This window comes from Lactuca serriola, chromosome 3, assembly GCF_051521515.1.
Source record: "Lactuca serriola cultivar US96UC23 chromosome 3, Lser_US96UC23_V15, whole genome shotgun sequence".
NCBI classification, from domain to species: Eukaryota; Viridiplantae; Streptophyta; class Magnoliopsida; order Asterales; family Asteraceae; genus Lactuca; species Lactuca serriola.
Genome location: NC_136410.1, coordinates 26,625,734 through 26,642,866, shown reverse-complemented (window position 1 = coordinate 26,642,866; position 17,133 = coordinate 26,625,734).

The window sequence follows — 17,133 nt, the reverse complement described above, 5'->3', positions numbered from 1 at the left end:
TAAAAGGATGCACGTGAGAGTGTATGGGGGCACATGTGCATACTGTTGACGGAAACGTAGACTCTCAAAAAGGGGTTTAATCACGTAGAAGACGTGAACACGAGGTGACGTGGATAGTGCCACCGTTCAAGACGGCGTTTCACATGCTAAAGCTGGACCCCACCTTACACTGTACGGGTATTTTCGTATTTTACTTTCTTGTTTTAATTTTCATTTTATGCATTTTATACTTTGAAATTACTGAGAATTAGGTAAACTACATTTAAAAACGATAACAAATTTTCAATTAATCCATCTATTTTTAATATTAAAGTGATAAGTTGAAGTTATTATTAAAGTAGATGCAAAGTTAAAAATCGTTTTGGATTTAATTTTTACTGAAAAAGAAAATATAAGGCAAAACTTATGGGCGCATTCGGTTTGGAGTAAGTGAGACAGATGCATGTGGTCTGAAATAAAAAAGCAATGAGTAGCAGCCAAGCGATGCCCCACGTTAGTTACGTTTACATATGAATATGATCCCTATCTTGATTCATTGCCTCCTTCCTACTAATAATATCTGCATGATATTTTGGTACGAATTTTGTAATTATTAGTTTCTTTAGTACGATGGAATTGAATGAATTAAATCAAGTGATATAACAGACAAGGTAATAAATAATATATATATATATATATATATATATATATATATATATATATATATATATATATATATATATATATATATATATATATAGGGTTAGGTTATATTGTTTCTAGTAATTATTGTGTGTCAGAATGCACAGATCTGGACCACTGGATGAATAGAATCAACATTCATGATCTGAGAGTCTATGATATTACCATAGGGTAGCATGTATCATATAATCACACAAATTTCAGCAAAATGGTATGTTGGTCAATTAACCTATTTTAAAAAAAGGAAATTTTCGGATTTTAAGGGATCATTAATTCCCTTATTTTTTAAAAATCTGAATTTTTTAAATTAATTCTAATTAAATTTTAATATTATTTTTAATAATAACCGATTTTATTCTGTCAGAATGACAAAAAGTCAACAGTAAACTAGTAAATATATTTGCGGTTTATTCTTGCAGAATATTATTTCATTCAATATACTTTTTATATTAAACATACTTAAAGAATTATACAACATATTATCAAGAATAAACATTTTCTTGATAATAACATCATTCTGAAAGAATAACAAGTAATTCTTAAAAAATAACAACATTCTTAAACAATGAGTGTGATCATTCTTTAATTCATTCTTCAAGCCTTTTCCATCAGGTCTTCAAGTCATTTCTATCACAAATTCATTGCCAAATATTTTGTAGTGATACACTTGTAACAACTGTACATTAAACATATAAATAATTAACTACAATTATATCAAAATACATCAATAATATTCTTTATAGAATAAACTATTCTTGCAGAATGGTTTTGAATATTCTTAAAGAATTTGTATTATCAAGAATATATCCAACGAACAAAACATTTGAAATATAAATACATGAAAAGATCATGTTAACACAAAATGTGACTAAAAAAATAACATTCTTTGTTGAATATTCTAACAGAATAATATACTTGTTGCATAATATTCTTAACATTATTTGTTGAATATTCTAACAGAATAATATACTTGTTGCATAATATTCAGAAGCCACAAAAGCTTAGATTTCATATATAAAAAAGATAAAAAGATTGCTTAATTTGTTGATTTATACCTTTGTTCGTTTTCCTAAAAGGAAGCTATGCAGTAAATGCAATTTCTCATCAACTTTCCTCTTGGACAGCTTGTAAGCCACTGAAACAACATGAAAATTGAGATTTCCATAAACAACATAAAGATATATAAATATTCTTTGTTGAATATTCTAACAGAATAATATACTTGTTGCATAATATTCTTAACATTCTTTGTTGAATATTCTAACAGAATAATCGATATGAAAAAACATATCAAACTGGCATCTTTTACACAAAAAATTTCTCTTTTTGACATTTTATCAAACACTTGGAAGGCATGTTTTATTATCAAACACTTGGACAACTTGTAAGCCACTAAAACAACATGTAAATTGAGATTTGCATAAACAACATAAAGATGGGATAAACAAATGGGAAATAGAGGCTATCGAGGCTTCAATGATCGACCAGTGTGGTAAAGGTAATTGGATGTGCATAGTAGGGTGGTGGCGGTGTTGACTTTTTACCTCTCTCCCACTCGATCTTTCTCTGTGGAAACAGTGTATCGGAAGTGAGGGTCTTTAGTGGCGATGGATAAAAAGCCCATAGAGCAAGAATGAAGCCCCATGGAAACTGTTTTACCGTCGATTCTGATTTCAAAAAGGAACTGTTTTAATCGAAGAAGGAGATGGAAGATGGTCGATTGTAAAATCAGAAATTAGCAGGAGGAAATTTACCGTCGATTGTAGAGATCGAGTTTACATATTCGATTTCACCTCATATGTTGCGACACCATCATCGTCGGTGCAAGGGACCAACACCGGAAAAACGAAGGGATTGGTGGCTGCAGGTGGAGGGTCGTCGGTGAAGAGGGTGTTTACTAGGATCGAAAAGGGAAGAACACAATACCCTAGGATGAAGGATTTTTTGCTTGGGTGGAAGTCGGCATTTTATGGTGACGATGATGAAACGAACGATGATTTTTAAGGGTTTATAAACTAATTATCTTGATTAAATGCTATTAAAGGGAAATTGACCCATTATTTTAGGGATTATAATTTTGGAATATAATTAATTGTACATACATAATGACTAAATTACCCTTTATTATTTAATTAATGATTTCTTTTTTCCTAAATTCTGATTGGTGCATTTAGGCACACAATATTTGCTAGAAACATTTAAACCTAGCTCTCTCTCTCTCTCTCTCTCTCTCTCTCTCTCTATATATATATATATATATATATATATATATATATATATATATAGGGTTAGGATTAAATGTGAAACCTAACTATTATGTGATTGTAAGACTTCATATGAGCCGTTGGATTATAAAATCTAATGCTAAGAATGGATAGAATTAATTAATTCTTTAACAATCTGTAGGAATTTAAAAAAGGAATAGCCGAATTAATTTCGGTACGGTTCCATTTTTTCTCATTCCATTATCTATCATTCCTTGTTATTGGGAAAACATGGTGAAATATTATAATCTGTACATACGATATGCAATGAAAGAATCATGAACTCAGTATAAATAGAAGAAGCGTACAATAATCTTGTTAACCTAAATAAACACTACGACGAGGTCCTTGGAAATCAAGAACATTGTCGAGAATCAAGAATGATGACGACATCGATCAAGTTCAAAGCTTCGGTTGAACTTCAAAACGAAGTTCTGAAATATGGCTGATGCACCCATAAAAAACTTTATTTTGGGACAGATTATTCTTCAAGAATTTATGATATGTAAACGTAGTAGTCTTTACTTGTGTATGCACATATTATAGTTTGTAATTCTACAAGAATATATCACAACAAGGCAAGTAAAACATATTAGTGTTTTTAATTCTACAAGAATATATGGCAACAAGACAATTTAAACAATGTAGTGTTTATAAGTTTGTAATTGTCTTTGATTATTATGGGGTCATTTGTTCATTCACCTAGTTACACATTTAAAATATTGAGTCACATATTATGTGTGTAAATGGTTGATAATGGATTCAGTTCATTTTTTTAAAGTAAAATAATTATTCAGAATACAATAAACTAACAAGACTTAGTCAATATTTTTTTTAAATATACTTGTCTTAGAATAGCAACGTATTTTACTTATTTCTTTTACAAACAAAAAATAGCATGAATCTATATGGTATGTACTTAGAAAATTATTATGTTTTCTTCACTCATATATGTCACATGATATTTTCTATATACTTAAAGAATGCAAACATGTATTTAATTCGAATTTATATGTATATGTTTCACCCATATAGAAGCAGAATATATACAACAAGTGTTAATAGGAGAAGAAGAAGTTCAACATGAATAAGCACAAGAAGTTACTAAAAATCAATGTGAATGATTAAATTTTTTGTTGTAGTTGAAGTTTAAATACAAGGAGCACCGAAACTTAAAAGAAATCAAGCAGGTGAATATATACAAGGAGCACGGTCTCAAGTTAATTTAGAAGCATAATCTCTACAACAAGTATCAATACAAGAAGAAGAAGAAGTTGAACCCAATATTTTGTAGTTAGATACTTTAATTTGATTTATATATGAAAATGACAAGTAGTTTGAATAAAAGGCTAATTATATGTTGTAATCGAATTACAAATGCATGCAAAGATTGATTGATCTTGTCATCCTTATTTGTAATATCCGGTACTTGTACAGATCATTTTGCAATGATAGTGTTCATTTCTTTTGATATTGAACATTCATTTGACATATCAATCTTTAAGAATAAATGTATTTATACTATTATATATTCTTTAAGAATATACACTATTCCACTTAGACATTAATAAGAAAGAACGAAGATAAAAAATTATATAGTTATTTTGAGATAACAATACAAATTGATTGAAATTGTAATCACGTTATTAAAAGAAAAACAAGATGTGAAAAATATAATAAACAAAAATGTAACAGAAACATTAAAACAAAATTCTGTTCCAAATGAAACCAAAATTCCAATGATAATTTGCTTTTATAAGATAATTGCTACTATCATGATCAGAGAACTATTTTGCAATTCTATAAATATATATTCCTCTCTATAACTTCAGTTAGAAACATGTATTTCTTAATTTTGCATCTATTCATGACTTACACATCATTCCTTCCTACTATTATACTATTACATGGTTTCTGGTTTTCCAGAACCCCCTTCTCATACTTCGATTCCTTGTAACCATGAAATGCTTTAAAAACCATCAACTTGGCCTTTCATATTCTTCAGTAGAATAATGACCTGCTATATTATAAAACGATCATCAGAACCATTATTATAAGATACAACATATATCTATAACTTTATACTTCTATTATATTTCCCATAATATTAAAAAAAAGACATTCTCGAAGAATTTGTTCAGATAAACACTATCACATTCTGTAAGTATGTAAAAACACCCTACAATAATGTGATTACGACTAAGAGTTTAGAGAACATTCTTGAAGAATGTATTTAGTGATACCATATCATACATTCGTCTATAAAATTGGTAATTTAATAGTCATTCTTGAAGAATCTATTGAATAAATACGACTAACTAACAAACAAAAACCCTAAATCAAAAATCAAAAATTCTTTTTGACATAAACAGAGATTCTATCGGAATAAATTTTTTAAGGTAATGGAACAATTCTAAAACAATAAAAGAATGCATGTAAAGAAAAAAAAATCAAAATTTATCTTTCTTCTGGGATTTTGGAAATCATGAATCTCGTGAACCATATTTCTCTCAAAGTTCATGTGAGATTCTTCATTGGAAATATTATTAAAGAATCTGTTGAACAAGCACACCTAAATCTACCATCTTCTTCACTGGGCACACCATCCTCTTCTCCAAAACCCTAATGGAATTCAAAATTGATGATAATACCACCACCAATACACCATCTACAATCACCTTCTTCGCAATCCAGAAAATAACATTATCACCATCATCTTGATAGCCATCACAATCTTGAGAACCAACATGATAAAAAAGGCAAACACACACATAGAGAAGAAAATGAGAGGGAGAAATTAGGTTCGGACCATCACCTTCACCGTTCATATAATATATAACGTATCTTGATTCTCCTTCCTAATTTATGTGTTTGTTATTTTTGTATAATAAATTAGTTCATTCGAAGATTCCTAAATTACCTTGTGAAATGATTGGACCATATTTGGTCACACATTCACACAATATATAATGTTTATATGTGAACCTAAATCTCTCTCTCTCTCTCTCTCTCTCTATATATATATATATATATATATATATATATATATATATATATATATATATATATATATATATATAAACTTTTTTTTTTTATAAATAAAAACGAATTAGCAAAAAGCTAACAAAAAATTGCAATCGAGTAGCCAAATTTGAACTTAATAACAGTGAGGCTCGATTAATATTGATTTTCCTATTACGGAAAACAAACAAATTATAAGAATAATCGATTAATCAGGGCCGGCCCATGGGCATGGGCAAGCTGGACGACCGCCCTGGCCCCCAAATGCCATAGGGCCATTGTTTTATATTTCTTATATTAAATGTATAGCAGCAACCCATTAGTTTTAAGCTTATTGGATGGGTTATTGAAGCCCAATCCTCTTATCATGCACCAACAAAAAAGGAAGCGGGAGGAATGAGCGATCGCGACTGGCGTGCGAGAGATGATGTCCGACTTCCAAGGTGAATTAAATCTTCAACGATAAATTTCTATGGAAAATCCAAACGTTTTCTCCGGATTCGATAAGGTAAGCAACGGTCAGAACTCAAATTTCTTCTATTTCTTATTCAATTTCAGTCGAATCGATCTCGATCTCTGATTTCTTCTCCGATTCAACATCTTTTCTGATTTAGGGTATCTGATTCTCAAATCGACATTCAACATTCGATTATTTGCTTCTTGGTTTCAGTTTTCACGATTCCTGATTATTGCCCTTCTATTTTCGATTTCCAAGTTTCATTTTTTTTATGGAAAGACTGGAATAGCACCAAACCATTGAGATTTTAAGAATCGCTAGTCACCAGACCATTAGCATCTGAGACTCTGAGTATTTCCACCGAAATCTATGATTGTGAATTTGTGATTTGTGAAATTTCTTATGTTTTTGTAAGTTATAACTTGAATTGAAATTTCTAATTTTTCCGTGAATCTGTGGTATATTGATATTCTTTGATGAAAATTTTTTAATCTTCAGAATTTTATGCTGCATAGAATCTAAGAATCCAACTTATCCAAATCCAAGTTTATTACCTTCTAATTGAGTGATTGTGAATCCTTGTAACTCTCACTGTAAGTGGTCTCTTGATTTTTTTAGAGTTAATTTGTTATTCAATTATTTAATTTCAGTTTTTTCAATGTAAGAATGTTTATTTCCTTTTTCTTTGTTTTTTTTTTTTTTGTTTTTAACTTCAGAATTTTATGTTGTGACTGCGGAGCCTTTTCAATTGGCATTTGACAAGTGCTTAAAAGTTATTTATAGGCTCACAATATCAGCATCACAGGCAGCCAACAACATGAGGTACAAAAGAACACTTTCTTCTATTTGTTAATCTGTTTGTTGCCTGTTATCTAGTTTGTTGGTTGCCTTTTATCACTTATTTCTTTAGTTTTTATTTGTGATGTTTATGCATTAGGGTTCAGAGCACGCCTTTTAATTTAGTTGTTTTGTACTAGATGCTAGGTTGTTTGGTTTCCGGGGCCTGTCGCGAAGTCTTTTCTTTTTATACGTGGGCAGTCTCCAGCCTTCAATTGTATTATTTTTATTAATTAATAAAAATTTCTAGAGACGTCACCCTTCTTTAAAAAAAATTTATTAGGGCCCCAATTTTTTTTTTGCCCCGGGCCCCAAATTGCTTAGGACCGGCCTTGATCCGATTAATCAACAAGTTAATTATTGTATTTGAATGTAATGAAACATTATTAAGACCGGTTAAGAATAACAAAAATAATCAAGGAATGAATGAAATTAAATTTTGTTAATTACAAAAATACCTTGACACAAAATCCATATAATTTAAAAAATTTCATAACATTATCCAATTAAAAGTTATAATAAGAAAAAACATCATAAATGGTCATTGTGGTTACCCAAAATCTGAAGTTTAGTCCCCGTGGTTTAAAAACCTCATAGATGGTTCATGTATTTTCAAAACTTTTGATGTTTGGTCCTTTTTGTTAACCCCGTTAGCTTTCTAGCGTTAAACGAAGGGTATTTCTGTCATTTAACTATCCAAGGACCTTTTATGAAGTTTTCTTTTATTTATTTATTTTCTTAAAATAAATTTAATATCCAAGGGTCTCTCTCTATCTCTCTTTGTCTCTCTCTCTCTCTGTGTCTCTCTCTCATTTCCTTTGTTATCAAACCAAATTATCATGCAAAACATTTCACCAAAACAAAAATTTGTTATGCACTTGTTTCTCCGTAGCCCTATATCGATACTCTCTCTTCCCTTTTTCCTCTTGTAATTGATTTCAGGTGGTGGTGTTGGTTGTGATATGGCAGCGTGAAGATGACCGGAAAAGGGTATGACTTATATCTCCATTTGATAAACCATAGAATGATAAAGACAAGGATACATATACTTAGATTTGGAATCAAATACAGAGCAAGAAAATCAAACCCAAATATGGAATCCCTCTCTCATTTGGTTTGAAAATGTATTCACTGTAATCAGATACAGATCAGTATCAACAGAATGAAGAAGACTGAAATTGCTTGTACGACTTCCTTTCTCCCTGAAATCTTTCTATTGTGTCTTTCTCTTGCCACAGATCCTTGAGGGCTAGAAATTAAGGGCTATCATCGTCATGGCTGCAACAATGGTTGCCCTGCCAGGAGAAATTTCACCATTCCCCCCCCCCCCCCCAATCTGATGCTCATATCAACTACAAAAAACGAAATCATCACAGCCTCCTTATAACCAAATCCAATCTACATGCGACAAATTATAAAAAGTAACATGAAAGTAGAATGATGAACGAAAGCGAACATAAAAGAGTCTGAAGAAACAACACAAGAAGCGATTGGAAATTTCACACTCACACACTTGTAAGTGAGTGAAAATAGTTTTCTTTTGTGTTCGATCTTACAAGTTGTTGATTGTTATGATTCTTAAAAAAAGGGAAAGTGAAATCAGTGACTCGTATGATCCGATCGGCGCTCAATGGCGTGGATCTGGTCATACGGCGGTGATCGATGGGCAACCACCATTGACACATCGATCTCACTTGTCGGAGCCTGATAGCAGACCTTGATGGAGAGGACGAAGAATGTTGGTTTCGTTTTTGGAGGATTAGGTGGTAGATGAAGCTTTAAAAGTTATGGATCACAATTGGGTAGAGAGATTGTTGCATCTAGGAAGAAAGGAAGTGGAGACAGGTTGGTTGTGGGTTGGTTGTGTAGGTGGAAGAAGACGACATGAGAGAGAGGGAGAGAGAGAGAGAGAGAGAGAGAGAGAGAGAGAGACCCATTGGATATTAAATTTAATTATTTTTCTTTTTAAATAAATAAAATAAAACAAACTTCATAAAAGGTCCCTGGATAGTTAACTGACGGAAATACCCTTCGTTTAACGTTAGAAAACTAACGGAGTTAACAAAAAGTACCAAATATCAAAAGTTTTGAAAGCACGGGGACCATCTTTGAGGTTTTTAAACCACGAGGACTAAACTTCAGATTTTGGGTAACCACAGGGACCATTTATGATGTTTTTTCTTATAATAAACATATATTATGAAAAAAATATATATACGTATGGCATTAATTAAATAAACTAGAATATCAATATTTTTATCCGGCTAAAAATATAAATAAATTGAAAATAGCTTTGTAAAAGTATATATCAATGTTTGCGCTAGCTAAATAAAAAAAACACACATTTCTTTTTACTATTGCCAACTGAAAAAATATAAATCATCGAAATTTCATCATATATAATATGAAGCAGCATTAGCAATCACGTTCTTCATCCATCCAAGTTTGCGTTTTTCATCATCGTTAAGAACTTTCCATAAACTTCTCATTTTGTGAAAGATTACATCCAACCTTGGCACATTCACAAATAGTCAAACCCTCAATTTCGGTCATCTTCGTAAAAAACCTTGTGATGAAGTTACATCTTTATTGCTTTATGTTCCAAAAACTCTCGCAAATGTTTAATACCTCCCTAATCTTTTAGCCAATTATTTTAGCCGAATCTTACTAGCTCTTGAGCTCTTCATAAAAGGATCACAAGTCCCAACTGTTTTGTATTTTTCTCTTTCGTTGTATGCTTGATTCTTCTCTAGAATGAGCATATGAAGGATTGTTTATGTTGGGAAAATTAGGGTTTATGGTGGAGATCTGGATACCAACTTGGATCGTGATATCATTTTTCGAACTGATATTTCTACCTTATATCTGGGTTACAAGAAATTCAGCCTAGGATAATCCAAGTGGACACTTACGTTTCTAGGCACAGAAAACGTAAGTCACTATGCTAAAAGGTTATGTGAATGTGTGATGAAAAACGAGTGCTAAAGAACATAACCCCCTTCTGAAAAGAAGAGTTGTTTATATACTAAACACGATTAGAGTTTCATTAGGGTTGGGCCGTCATTAATTGCATTGGAAGCCAGTAATATTAATTCGGATTAGGGTTACCAAAACTAACGAGTTTCGTTAGTTTTACCATAATCACCCTCAAGAAATTGAGTTTTCCATTAAGTTCCCACATGCAACTAATGATGGCCCAACCCTAATATTAATGACAGCCCAGCCAGGGGCTCTGCCCCTTGGACCCCGCTAGGGGCGCTGTCCCTAGACCCCGCCAAAGGGGCGCTGCCCCTTTGGAAACCCCGGATCCCCGACTAGTCGTCGAACCGGCTTCGGACTCGATCTTATACATGCGTGCACTCCGCACAACCCCCGTACATGTATTAGAGTACAAAATCATGAAGCCCCTTAGCTCACATGTTAGTTCGAGTTACTTAAAATGACATGGTGACACTAAAATCATCAACAGTTCAGTGGCGTATTTATATCGTATAATCCATCTCTGGTTCTTTGTATTTGATTGAAATGCTCTTGTTGCACTCTATTTATCTTGGATATAATATAACTAATGTGAGCATCTCTTCCATTTTCATGATATTTTCCCATTACATGACATAACTCCTAGTAATGAGGAAATTTCTTACTTCTCCATTTTGTTGTAAGTTTATGCATCTTAAAAAAATGATCATATACAAATAAAAGGAAAAAACTTAAAAAATGATTATGGACTAATAAATGAAATTGCGTACCTGAATATGTATTTGAAAGAATATGTATTTTACAAATAGGATAGGGTGCTTCGAGCATGTTGTTCATATAATCTAATCCAAAACCACTTGTATTGTTCCGACTAACATGTTACACATGCCAAACACACTACGCTATAACATCTTTATGTGTGACTTTATATGAGGATTTTCTTGTATGATAGAGTTTGAAAGTGAGACAACTAGTTGTCTTCCACAATATTGAAAATCTAGGTTTAAAACCATTTTCTGGTTTATATTAAGAACTCAAGTTGAGCACATAAAGCATGACCACAACAAGCTTCCTTTTCCGGTTTCTGCCCATTTAATCAAATATTCAAATGATATATTTGACCTATGAAAGGTGCAAGGAATCACTCTTTATTAGTGTCACCATCATCAACAAGATAATAGTTATCTTTAGTCACTTGTAATCCATTTTCTTACATTAAAGCACTACGCAGTATTATACTATCAACAACAGATCATTCCCAACTCAGTATACACAAATGAATTACATATCAAGTATGCAAGCAACAAGTATATTGGTTGTCATTTCTCCATTTCAATTACAATATCTCGGTTCGTCTTCGTCGAGTACGTGTACACTTATAAGTGTTCCATATATTTCTCATAAACGCCCCTTAAACTATTTTCATATTTCATATATTAATGTTGCTAATATTGGCTAAGAAACTTCACATAGTGTGTCAAAACATGCATATATTGCAATTTGATCATCTACTTGGAGATATTCAGAGGTCATCAACTTTCCATCCATTTTTCGCATATTACATAACTTCACTATAAATGTCATTTTATGCATCTTTTCTATTAGTTTTTAGTAGTTTTTTGTATTGTATTTTATGCATTCATGTCCGTATTAGTGTAATAATGGTTAGTTCATGTTTTTCGCTAGATTTTCCGTATTATTCATATTTTTATGTCGTTGTTAGGTACTTCAAAGACGACTAGTATTCTAGAAGCAGTTTGGATGCATTTTTGGAACTTAGGGGCTTTTTGATGCACCGTCAGACTGAGTTGAATGCTTGGACTCGGTCAAAAATCTCCGGTCTGTGCGTTTGTTTTTTCTACTACAATCTTGGACTTGGTCCAAAATGTTGATTCGATCCTCGTTTTTGTGCTGATTCAGTCCAAAGGAAAAACATGGCTGACTGGGGCAGAATGAAGAAAAAGACACGCTTTACCCTCGATGCTCCTTCAATCTCCCACATCGCTCCTCCTCCAGAAGTGGTATGATTTTTCCTATTTTTACCTAATCGATAGGTTAGGAATGCTTGTCTCTCTGTAAAATTGATTATTCGAAATCGATTTCTTCATATGCTTGAAATCGATTCATCAATTCTTTGAAATCGATTTTTCAATGTGCTTAAACTAAAACTCAAGACCCAAGTTTTGTTTTTCTCTATGAATCGGGATTTCATGGAGTGAATTAGCGATGGAAAATAAACGAATCCTGATTCATAAAAAGAGAGATGTAGATCTTTAAGTAAGTAGAAACACAAGAACAATGGCAATTGCATGTAGAATCGATGATTTGGGGAGAGAGAAACGATAAGGATAATAGTAGATATTTGGGTGTTGGGTCTGCTGGAATCAAAGACATGATTTTGGTGTCACATGTGCACCTTCAAGTCTTTTACCAAGATTTTTCTTTAGTTTAACACTTTAATGATTATAAGCCTTTTATATTTTAGACTATCTATATGGAAATTACGTTTGGTTTAATTGGATCGAAATGTGAAATATTGATTGAACTAATGATCTCAGTTTCATATTTTTACGAATCAAATTGATTAAATTGTTTAATTGTTATATTTCTTAATAACACATCATCTAATAACTTGATCTTGATCTCTGTAATTTATTCTAATATAATTTTACTAATAAATAAAATATTATAAAAAAAATTTGTTTGAATGTAATATAGTCATTTTACACAGTCAATTAGATTTAAAATCAAACAACAAGTTTCAGTCAGAAAATAACTTAGTCAAAGTTTCTAATCTAGTCAACTTCTAAACCAGTCAACTCTAACCTAGTTAACAACTATCAAACGATCCCTTAATGGATCTAAAACACTCGAGGATGCTGGAAGCTAGATTAAAGTAACTAAATCTGAAGTTTTCGGGTCCGAATCATGCATTTTTGCAATCACATGATCACAACAAAGTTACATGATTGTGTTTTCATCCCAATTTTTTTGGACCATATAAAATACCATTTGAGGACCTTGATCAAGAAACACGATCACCTATGCCAAAATACAATCATGTTTATGATCGTGTTTTGGTCTCGAAGATTTCCAGAGCCTTAAAATCGATTTTTTTTATCACTTTGAAAGAGTTACACGATCCTAATATGCCATTACACGATCATGTGTGCCTCTTACACAATCGTGTATTGACCCAAAATTCTCAAAATGTTGATATACTTCATTAAACGATGTCCAAACACAGTATTCTGAATTTTTAGTATTTTTCACGAACACGTTTTTGGGAAACGCGACCCTATCCACCTTAGAATCCTTATTTGACTCTGCCAACTCCCTATAGATACCCTTATTACTTCTAGATCAAGACAAATTGCTACATAGTCTATCCAGACGAATATTAAAAGATTCTCGACCGTTTTTGACGTTTTCCGACAATCTACAAAGATCTGAAGATTGCGACTCAACCAATTAGTTTAGTTTATTCATTTTTACTTTACGGTCTTATTTTTATTGTTTAAATATATTTAGCTATGTCTAGCTAAAAACCCTAGTTCTCAGTTCTACAAAGACTTTGACTTTTATGTGATTAATCATTAGATTTGATTTTTAATTTGTGTTTTTATTTATTAGTTTCAATTTTGTGCTCCATAAATGTTTTATTTTTAATTTTCATTATACTGATTACATGATTAGATTAAGTCAATGTAGTTAATAAGTTGTTAAAATATGTAATTGTTTTAATCAATTGGTAATAAGTAATAAGTATCAGGTTAGTTCTGCATTGGGTTTTAATTTTGATATAAACTGAAAATCATATATTTTTACACTTTCGAGCTTGTGAGAAGTATTGAATATTATTTGGAGTTTTACACAGATCATAATATTGTTTTTCTGATTTATATAAGAACTTATTTTAATTAAGTTAGTAGAAAGTTAAAATTAATTTAAATAGCTTGTTTTGGTTAATTAATTTGGTAAAAGAGAATTTGCTAGAGCTTATTAGTAGTTTTTAGTACCAACTTAGATAAAACGCATTTTAAACAAACATATCTGGATTAATTACATAATTTGGAGAGTCGTAGAAGAACTGAAACACTTTTTATATACTGTGTGGATGTAGGTATGAATGTAGACCAATGATTTTAGTTATTTAAATAAAATGATTTTACCTATATTATTAAGTTAAAGAAAATAAAATAATCACATAAATCTCAGTGTAGGAGTATTTTAGTCAATTAAGATAGATTTAAAAAAAATGATTTTAAGGGATAATTGATTTTTCTTCATTTTAAAAAAATGATTTCATGGGATAATGTATTACTTAATTCAAACATTTTGAAAGAATATACAGTGAGTATGGTGTGCATTCTGAAAGATTATGTTTATAATATGATATCAAAATTTTCTTAATGCACAAAATCCATTCAACTTTTTTATTTTTCATAAAAAATCAATTCTTGAAAGAATGTAGTTCACAAAATCCATTTCTTGAACTAATAATATACCAAATATTTACATTGTATAAACGTGATATAAAAAATATTTTTGAAGAATAACAACATTCTGAAAGAATAACAAAAACAATTATTAAAGAAAAGGCGACATTCTCAAACATGTGATCGATCTTTGATTCATTCTTCAAGCTATTCCTATAAGGCTTGCTTAAGATGCTTGAACGTTGATAAAACTTATGAACCAATTCAAGAGATTGGTAAAGGATATGGTAGCAATAATCCACAATTGATTTGCCAAATATTTTGTATTGTTGTTTGTGAACAATCTACATATTCAACATATAAATAGTTAACTAAAATTCGATCAGAGTGCAACATTAAGATTCTTAAAAAAATCAATCAGAATGCATTACTTATTAGTAATACCAGTTAAGCATAACCATTTGATTATACCCATTACTATATTTGTAACCAAAATATTATATAAATCTAAAAAAATTACTAATGTTATTGAATAAAATAAAAATATACAACAATAGATTTGATTAAACACAAAAAGTTCACATATCTCACAAATTAACAAGTGAATAAGCTCAACACATAACTACAATATAATCAATAAACTAAAGAATTGGTAAAACAACAAACAAAAAGAAAAAAACAAATATTATTTTTTTGTTTATGCATTGTTGATCTAATAGCAAAAACATCCACAAACAATAGCAAAGAAAAAAAAACAAAAACTTTGCTTTGGTTATCATTTGTTGCGGAAAACAGAAGTGAATCATGAACGAAAGGGATAAGCAAAGCGATCTTTTTATTCTTTTATGTTTGTCGGTCCATAAAAACCAAACTAATTTTTTGTTATTCCATTTAGACCACACGTACAAAAAAACATTTTAATAATTTTAGAAATCGACTTTACAATCTATTTTAGAATTGGAATTGGAAGCGTGAACCATCGATGTCAGAAACCAACATTACACATTTGATTTTACCTCTTAGGTTGGGATACCATCATCGTCAGTGAAGGGGCCCGACACCGGAAAAATGAAGTTAAGGGTGGGAGCCGGTGGAGGGATGGCGGTAAAGAGGGTTGCTGAATTTTTTGGTGGACGATTGAATAGAGTGTGTTATGCGGCCGCTAATTCTAGGAGAAAGAGGGGGTGGTGGAGTTGAGGTTGACATCTTCTATGTTTTATTTAATTTACCTAAATTAAAGGGTTTGATAATTTAATTATTTAATATCAAAACTAATTAATAGTTAAGATTACAATTTTACCCTTATCTATGTTTTGAAAATGATTGGTCCACATTTAATTCTTACGTCCACACATTAGTTGTTCATCCACATATGAACCTAGCTTATATATATATATATATATATATATATATATATATATATATATATATATATACGGGAAAAGTGAATGTATCCTTATATAAGTTTAGCTACCCATTCCTTATGTCCGACGTCATTTAAGTTAATATACCCAACCTTTTTCTTCCTCGTACTCGCATCTATCAATTGAGACACCAACATCCTCTAATCGGTAGTGAAGTTTATCAAGCCCAATCAAATCTTCATCTTTAGCTGTTCTTCGGTATCTCGTATCCACCACTACCAATTTCGCCGGAAACTTTGTCCGAAGAGTATGTTGGAGTTGAGGGGATCGTTGGGGATTTGAGTTAACATCCGGTTATTCGATCGTCCAACATGTATTTCGACCCTACAAACATATTTTCGATTTATTTCTCGGGTTCAAGGAGTTACAGTCGTCCATCGCTCTAATGAGTTCGCCCTCCACCTGATTTCATGCCTCACCCCACTTAACGAATCCAACTCAACGAAAAGGTGGTGATAAAATCCACTTATTGCTAACCTACCCAATTGTGTATTTTGCTCAGGTACAACACTTTACACATTTGAATGGGCTAGAAGGGAAGAACATAAGGTTTTCACATAAGGTGCATGATGAAATGTCCGAGATAAAGTCAATATTCTGATTAAAGGTTGTTGAAATGTACATGAGGGCATACATGAGTAATTATTTACATAGTAAGAAGGTTCAAATCCTTCAGTAATAAGTGGTTTACTGTTTCCATTGTTACCCTTGTTCTTTTCATCCTTTTTTCCTCTAAGAAAACCAAAGGTGCATCATAAAATAAACTCAATTTATGTTATTATTTTTTTTAATGGTTACATCCCAAGTTTCATTTTAGCTTATGGGGTCCATCTGGTTTATTCTGAAAGAATTAACTATAAGTTTATGTGTTGTTGTGAATAAACATGGTCCATAGACCTTGGAATTTTTAAGTAATTCAAGCTTGTTAAGAGCACACAACTTAGCCATAATGTTGCCAAGTTCAGATTTGCTCTTCCTACACTTACTTCAGTCTTGGGACTTCCTATTGGACAACATATTAGTCGCAGGTA